This window comes from Choloepus didactylus, chromosome 1 (genome assembly GCF_015220235.1).
Source record: "Choloepus didactylus isolate mChoDid1 chromosome 1, mChoDid1.pri, whole genome shotgun sequence".
Taxonomy (NCBI): Eukaryota; Metazoa; Chordata; class Mammalia; order Pilosa; family Megalonychidae; genus Choloepus; species Choloepus didactylus.
The window spans coordinates 27,315,388-27,323,434 of record NC_051307.1 but is presented as its reverse complement, the minus strand read 5'-3'; the positions used below and the strand labels follow the sequence as shown (position 1 = coordinate 27,323,434).

The 8,047-nt window shown below is 34.8% G+C and overlaps 1 pseudogene; it reads left to right on the top strand.

The window, feature by feature from the left end:
- The first annotated feature begins 5,437 nt into the window (after positions 1 to 5,437).
- Positions 5,438 to 6,181, top strand: LOC119527643 (annotated as a pseudogene).
- The last annotated feature ends 1,866 nt before the right edge of the window (positions 6,182 to 8,047 follow it).

Genomic DNA, 8,047 nt, shown 5'->3' with positions numbered 1-8,047 from the left:
TCACTCCCTGCTTAATTTATTAGAGGAAAGGTGGACTGATATCATTTGAAGTATATGATTTCTAGTAGTAATCTAAGGAATAGTACCAACATCTGTTATCTTTTGTACTGTTTACAGCCTAGAAACCTCCTCACATGCCCTAGTGACCCACAGCGTATCCCAAACAGGCTGAAGAATCTGATGAAGAGTTGGTCCTTTATTTTGAGGTTGCTTTCTAAGTTCAGAATCCTTATTACAGAAAAAAAAGAGGCCTAGGAAAACAGATGTTCAATTCAGTGGAAAGAACAGATAACTGATACACCTATGAATCAGAATGTATATTATAAGAAAACAAACTAGACATTTTTGCCTTTATGTTATCCCAGGTTAACACAAGATTCCATTAAGAAAACTAACATTTCAATCAAAATTATGCAAAACATTTCTTTTCTTTTCTTTTCGTTTACCTTGATATAATCTGATAGCTGATGGAGTAATTAAAAAATATAATTTTTTTCTATTTTAAAATTGAGAAAAATGTCACACATTTTCAACCTAATTTCTACTAGACAGCTGGGGTTTGAATCATGTACCCCACAAAAGACATATTAAGGCTCCAACCCCTCATCCTGTGGGTGAAGATCCATTGCAGATAAGATCTCTTCAAGTGTTACTTCCATTAGGGTGTGGCCCAAATGAATCAGAATGGGCTCTAAACCTGATTACTTGAGTCTTTTATAAACAGAATGAAAGTCGGATGGAGAGAGAAGCCATGGGGAGAAGACAGAGGCTGGAAGTGAATGGAACCTGGAAGAGAAAGGAGAAGAAGCTGCCATGTGATGGAAAAGCCAAGGAACTCTGAAGACTACTGGCCAGAGAGAAGATACCAACCCTGGGAGGAAGGAAACCTTCTATCCTCTGAAGTATAAGCCAATAAATTCCTGTTGTTAAGCCAGTCCATTGTATGGTAATTATTTTTGCAGCCAGGAAACTAAAACAAGGAGAATTGGTGAAAAAATTGAATAAACTGATACTTTATATTCATTTATCATTCATGTAATTAAAAAAAAAAGCCTACTAATAATGGTCATATAGCACTGCAATCTTTAGCTTCCTCTCTCCACTATGCCCAGAAAACTTCAGGAAGTTTGCTTGAAACCTTCCCAAAACTATTTCCTTTTCTGGAATCTCACAATACTATTTCCAAAAGTGTGTTAGAGATATGCTTCCTCCATTTATCCCCGTGCCCTTTCAAAAAAATAATTTCCATTTTCAGATATATTGTGGAAGTGTTCTTTGTCGTTATTTGCTTTAAAGATTGACAATGAAGTGAAGTGTCGCTTATTAAAGCTCTGAAATTTCCTGAAGTATATAAGCCATGCTGTCTTTGGGATAAACTTATATAAATTATTCTGTTACAGCAATTAAGAAAAAATAGTTGATTAATCATGTTCTATTTTATGATTCACCTTCAAAATATTATTGCTTTTAAATTAGTGAGTAGTTTTTAATTTTATAAATGTTTATGCATTATCCACCAAACCAGGTTATGGATTTTCTTTGGCTGTTTTATTCTTTCTTGTTTCTCCAAAAATATGTAGCAAAGAGCTGTGGTAAGTGTTCAATAAGTGTGCTAATTTAGTTTGATTTAGTCTAATTTGATCAAAATATGAAGTGGAAAATTGTGTAAATAAATTTTTAATGAAGAAAATAAAGAGGATACAAATAAGAACAGAAGTCAATGTTTATCAATTTAAAAATTACTAAATTATTTCTAATGCAGTCAAGTTATATAAAACATCAACAATCTGTAATAAATAAAAAACATTAAAAAAGATGTATTTTCTTCCTTGATGGCATATCAGAGGAAACTGGTATTTTAGATTTGTTACTCCTTATTTTGATGCATCAATTTAAACTCTGCTTATATATATGCATATCTATAAACAATATATTGTATCATAATTAATGTTTTAATACTTCATGTAAATGTTACTATCTTCCTTACAATAATACCCCTTAGGGTCCTTCTGCTTTCACAAAGTTCACATTCAATCTCTTGCTGTAGAGAAGTCGTTACCTCTAATTTTTGTCTATTACAAACAACACATGTCAAATATTCTCGGACATGTCTCCACAGGAAGCATAAATAAGTTTACTAGGTTATATGTCTGGTAGCAGAATTACTGCATATTTTAGGCACTACTTTATATTGAATGAGTACTGTCAAATGGTAGTAGTGCATATTGATAGCAATGGTATGTGAAACATTTTATTAATCTCATTCTCCACTATTTCATAGTATCAGATTTATTTTTTTTTGCTTACCTAATATTTGTTAAATGGTTTCCAATTGTAGTTTTATTTTGAATTTCCCTACATATTAGGTATTTTAAATATTGTTTCATATGTTCATGTGTAACTGTATTCCCTATTTTATTCATTGTCTTTCATATATGTTTCCTCACTAGGATGTGTGTGTGGTGGTTTGAAGCTGTATGTACACTAGAAAGACAAGGTCTTAAATTTAATCCATTCCTGTGGATGTGGACCATTTGTTAGTAGGACCTTTTTTTTTAATTTTTTAAGTTCAGTTTTTTGAGATATACTCACATACCCTACAATCATTCACAGTATACAATCAATTGTTCACAGTACCATCATATATTTCTGCATTCATCACTAAGATCAATTTTAAACATTTTTGTTACTCCAAATAAATAAAAAAATGAAAATAAGAATAGAAACACAAGTAAAGAAGAACACCCAAGACATCCCATACCTCTATCCCCCATTTTATTTGATTTTTGTTCCCATTTTCTACTCATATGTTCATACACTGGATAAAGGGAGTGTGAGTCACAAGGTTTTCACAATCACACAGTCATACTGTGTAAGCTACAGAGAAATACAATCATCTTCAGGAATTAAGGCTAATGGGTTGCAGCTCAACAGTTTCAAGTATTTCCTTCTAGCTATTCCAATACAGTAAAAACTGAAAAGGGATATCTATATAGCACATAAGAATACCCTGCAGAGTGACCTCTCAACTGCATTTGAGACCTCTCAGCCATTGAAACTTTATTTTGTTTCACTTATCTTCCCCCTTTTGGTCAAAAATATTTTCTCAGTCCCACAATGCCAAGTCCAGGCTCATCCACAGGAATCATGTCCCATATTGCCAGGGGGATTTACACCCCTGGGAGTCATGTACCATGTAGTGGCAAGGGCAGTGAGTTTACCTGCCAAGTGGGCTTACAGAGAGAGAGGCCACATCTGAGCAAGAAAGAGGTTATCTGGGGGAGACTCTTAGGCACAATTATAAGTAGGCTTAGAATCACCTGCGTAAGGGAAAGCCCCAAGATTGAGGGCTTGGCCTACTAAGTAGGACTTTTGATGAGGCTACTTCAGTTAAAGTATGACCCACCTCATTCAGGATGGGTCTTAATCCTCTTACCGGAATCCTTTATAACTGGAATGTATAGAGAGAGAAAGAGAGAGAGAGAGAGAGAGAGAGAGAGAGAGAGAGAGAGAGAGAGAGAGAGAGGGAGAGAGAGAGAAAGCAGAAGCAAAAAACTGAAATGAATGAAATTCAGAAGAGAAGTGTTAGGTTTTTTGACTGGGAAGAGGAGCGATCAAAGCTCAATTGGAAAAAGTTTTATTGTAGCCATGTGCAGGTGGGCTGAAGCCTAAGAGTGGCAACAGCCCAAACAAAGGGGCTTTTGGGGAGGCAGTTTGGGGAAACAATTGTTGGTGGGTAACGTAGAGAATTAAGTTGAGTATTGGTTTGCTCAGGGTAGGATAAGGACTTGACATCACAGTAAGATAAAGAATTGATATCAGGGGTGTTCAGGGTAATATAAGAAGTTGATATTGGGGAAGTTATTATGTTATGGAGTTTTGTTTTTGTCCTTGCTCAGACTTCTACATTAGCTAAGAGTGGGTTTTATGTAAACAGCCACATCCATTGTAGGATAGCTTCCTGGAATACTTGCTAGGAATGTGTTGTGTATGTGTTGGGGGTGGGGAGTTTTGCCTAATGGGAAGAGAGAGACCACCAGTTGCCACCATTTGCCCTGCCATGTGGCAGAGGAGTCAGGATTACCCACAATTGGTCTTTGGGAAGAAAGCATTGCTTGATGGTGCCTTGATTTGGACATTTTTCTTACCCTCAAAACTGTAAGCTTATAAGCTAATAAATTCCCGTTTTTAGAGTCAACACATTTAATGGTACCTGTTTTGAGCAGCCTAGGAAACTAAAATGGGATCTCTCTAGGGTGGAATTTCTATAGGGAGTATTTCTTCCATATAGGGGATAAATTTTTGTCTTTTCTAGTTGATCCATAGGTGTGTGTGTTGTGTGTGTTTATCATGGAATTTTAATTACTTTGAACAGCAGGAAATTAATATTACTTTAATACCATGGAATTAATGATATATTTTATGAAAATTATGATAGAATATCTTTTCAAATAGGGAATTATCTAATCAATATTAATGGAAAATATTTCCCATATTTTTGTCAAAAATCTATTTTTTATATTTTTTATTCTGCTTTTCAGCTCTGTATTTTACCACATGAGTTTATTTAATATTTGGCATTCTGTATGATCACCACATTTCTTAATTACTTTGGATTTTTAAGGTATCTGGTAAGATATAATCCCTGTCTTGTTCTGGTTATCCATCATTGTCTCCTTCTCCCTCTCTATCTTACCCTTCCTCTTCCATTTCCTACACTCATTCCTTTTCCCTTTCTCATTCTTCTCCTTCCCTTCCTCCTCCTTCTCCTTCCCTTCCTCCTTCCCCATGTACCCTTCCATTCCATCCTCTCCTCCTCCTCCTCCTTTTCCTTCTTGTTCCTCTTCATTCAACTTTGAGAAGTGTACCAACCATTTTTGTCATTTGTCATTTCAAAAGAAAAGAAAAAGATACAATAAATTTAGTAAAATTCCATGAAAAACCTATTAGAATTTTGATTGATATTGCATTTATTTATGGATTATTTTGGAAGCAGTACACATGCTTATGATATTACCTTTCTATGCATAAATGTAGTTTACCTTTTCATATATTTAGAACCTTAATTTTTATAAGGCTTTGTAATTTTTAACATATTTTGTTCCTTGTACAGGTATTGTGCATATTATTTTAAGGATAAGACTTTCTTTATGTCCTAGGATTTGATCAGAGTTAATAAAGCTTCTATATTTATTTTAGAAGACTGGGTTATTAGGATAAGAACGATATGTGTACTCATTTTCAAGAGATGAGGGAAAGGGGGGCTCATCTGATCAAGAGGACCTGAAGCAAGGAGCAGCAGAGTTTGAGAAGCCAACAGCTTTTGGCTCAGGGGACAAATTTTGGGGCAATGGGGGGTAGGGTGGGGTGCCAAGTGCACAGGGTTGGGAGGTCCTAGTCCTTGGCTTCTTGAATGGGTCCTGTATCAACAGTGAACATGTTTTGACCTGTAAAAAATAGGAAGGTAATTGTTTATTGACAGTTTCAGGAAACTGATGATGCTGATGAAGATTATGGAAGAGATTCAGGCCCTCCAGCTAAGAAAATTTGATCGTCTCCCTGAGAAGCTAAAAATAAGAGGTGATCTGGAAAGAATTCACAATAAGATAGTGAGGACTCACAAGAAAAAAGTTGTGAAAACCAAGAAGGATGATTCTCAATCAGAAGAACACAACAAAAATGAAAAAGATCATAGAAACGTGCACTAGCAATGGTAGGCAGCTTCAAAAGCAGCTTCTAAACAGAGAGAAATGCTCATGGAAGATGGAGACAGAGAGGAAGAACCAGAAGAAGAGGCTGAAACTCCATTCCAGAAGAAAGATTCTGGCAGCGATGAAGACTTCCTAATTGGAAATGATGATGATTGTGACTATGGCAGTTCAAAAAATAAAAAAAATAAATACATAAATAAATAAAAAAAAGATGATTAAGAAGGCCCAACCTGAGAGAAAAGAAATGCTCAAACCCAGGCTAAAGGCCACAGTAACACCAAGTCCAGTGAAAGTCAAACAGAACGTGGTTAGTTCCACAGCTTCAGTGGCATCAAAGGAAAAGGCTCCTTCCTCAAAGCAGAAGATCAGGAACCGAAAAGCCCTCCAGAAAAGAAAACATTTTCAAGCCCCCACCTGAAAAATCTTGGGATGAAGGGTCTGAAGATGAAGCCCAGTCTGGGGAGGATTAAAAGTGATGTCAGTTTGGGGAGAGATTTTATCAAAAAATAAAAAGAGAGGGAGAAAGAAAGAAAAAGAAAAAAATGGAGGCAGAAGAAAACCTACTTAAGATAGAACATGATTTTGGCTATGGCTTGACTTAGGGGCTTTGAATGCTTTTTGTTTTTTTTTCATTTGTTGAGGCATTTCCCCTTTTCTTTTCTTTTCTGTAGTTTAAGTTACCTTTAGTCTATTTGTCTTCTCTTTGCCAACCCTCCCCTCCAACCCCAAAAAAGCCATATTACCTTAATCAGTGGACTGACAGCTTCATCTTTTTATTTTTAATGGACATTATACCACAGTCAGAAATCAATAAGATTTGAGGTGAGCACCATAAAATTTTGCCTTTTGCTAAATGTAGCAAGTTGAACAGTAATCAAAAAGTGTATAAGAGTTTTAGTTTGAGATGATTGCATCTTCTTCTACCTGGAATTTTTAGAAACTTCCACTGATGAGGCAGGTAGGAGATAAAAATAATTTCTGAATTGTTACTGAAACTTTTCATTTTTTTTTTTTTAACCTGGGGAATAGGGTTATCTGAACTTATTTAAGGGTATAGGGTTTTTTTTATCATTTCATCAATTATTATCTCAGAGACTCAGAGCCAGTGATCCTTTTATCCTGCTATAGTCTTTAAGAAGCCCCCCGCCAAAAAAAAATCAGAAGTGTCCAAAATGAAATCACTCTTGATTTCAGATCTCATTCTCTAATTGTTCATGTTTTTAAAATACGCATGTTTCTATTCTCTTTTTTGGATGAATTTATCAAGGATCAAAAAGGAAAAAGAAAAAAAAATCCTAGAATTTAAATGGCAAGTTTGAGCTATTTATAAAAGATAGTGGATTTCTTTTCAAACTGGCAATGTTTAGGTTTTGAGCAAATAAAATACCAGTTAACATAAAACTAAAAAAGAAAAAAAAATCATGCACGTATTTTATATAAAAATTTAATTATGATTTTCACAATACATCATATTTTTGTAAGCTTGATTTACAAATCACTGGAAGAGTTCTAGTACTAATGGCACCAGGTAATGGTGATCAGTTTTTTGGTCAAGCAAGCACTGTCCTAATTGTTACTGTGAGGACATTTCATAGACTTAAATCATCATTAAGTTGTTTGCATCTGTGGCTGATTATATCTACAATCAACTGAGGAGACTGCATTCAGCAGTGAGAAACATCTCCTCCAATCAGTTGAAGTACTTAAAAGAAGTGATTATTTCAGCAGCCAGAGAGAGAACTTTCATCTCTTCTTCAGCTGGAAAGCTTCTCCTGAGAAATTTGTGAAAAAGTTTCCAGCTTCCAGCATGGCCTACAGAATTTGGTCTTGTGCATCTCCACAGTTGTGTGAGACAATTTTATAAAATCTCATAAAATTTACATATATCTCCTGTTGGTTCTGTTTCCCTAGAGAATGCTGACTAATGCAGTAAGCCCACAATAGCCTTAATTAAATGACTAGTTTCATTGTTAGAATTTGTTGTGGTGGCTGACAAGTTTATTTTCTATTCTATCATACTATTATTTGCTTGATAATATTCTTTTTCTTCTAAATATGTTTGAAATTTATAATTTATTTTCACTAATTATGGTAATCTTCACTTTGAGGAATACTTTTGTGCTAAAGACATGAGGGTAAATCTTTTGTTGTTGCAGTTCAAATAATATGAATTTGGTTAATAATTTGTGTAATTCAGACTATAAATTTAACATTGAAACTCTTCTGTTTCCATTTCATCTGGAAAAAATATCTAAGTGTTTACTTGCAATTTGTCAGTACCTCCTTTCTCCAGTTTCTTGTTTTTTATCACTATTTCTCCATGAATTACTGGAAAC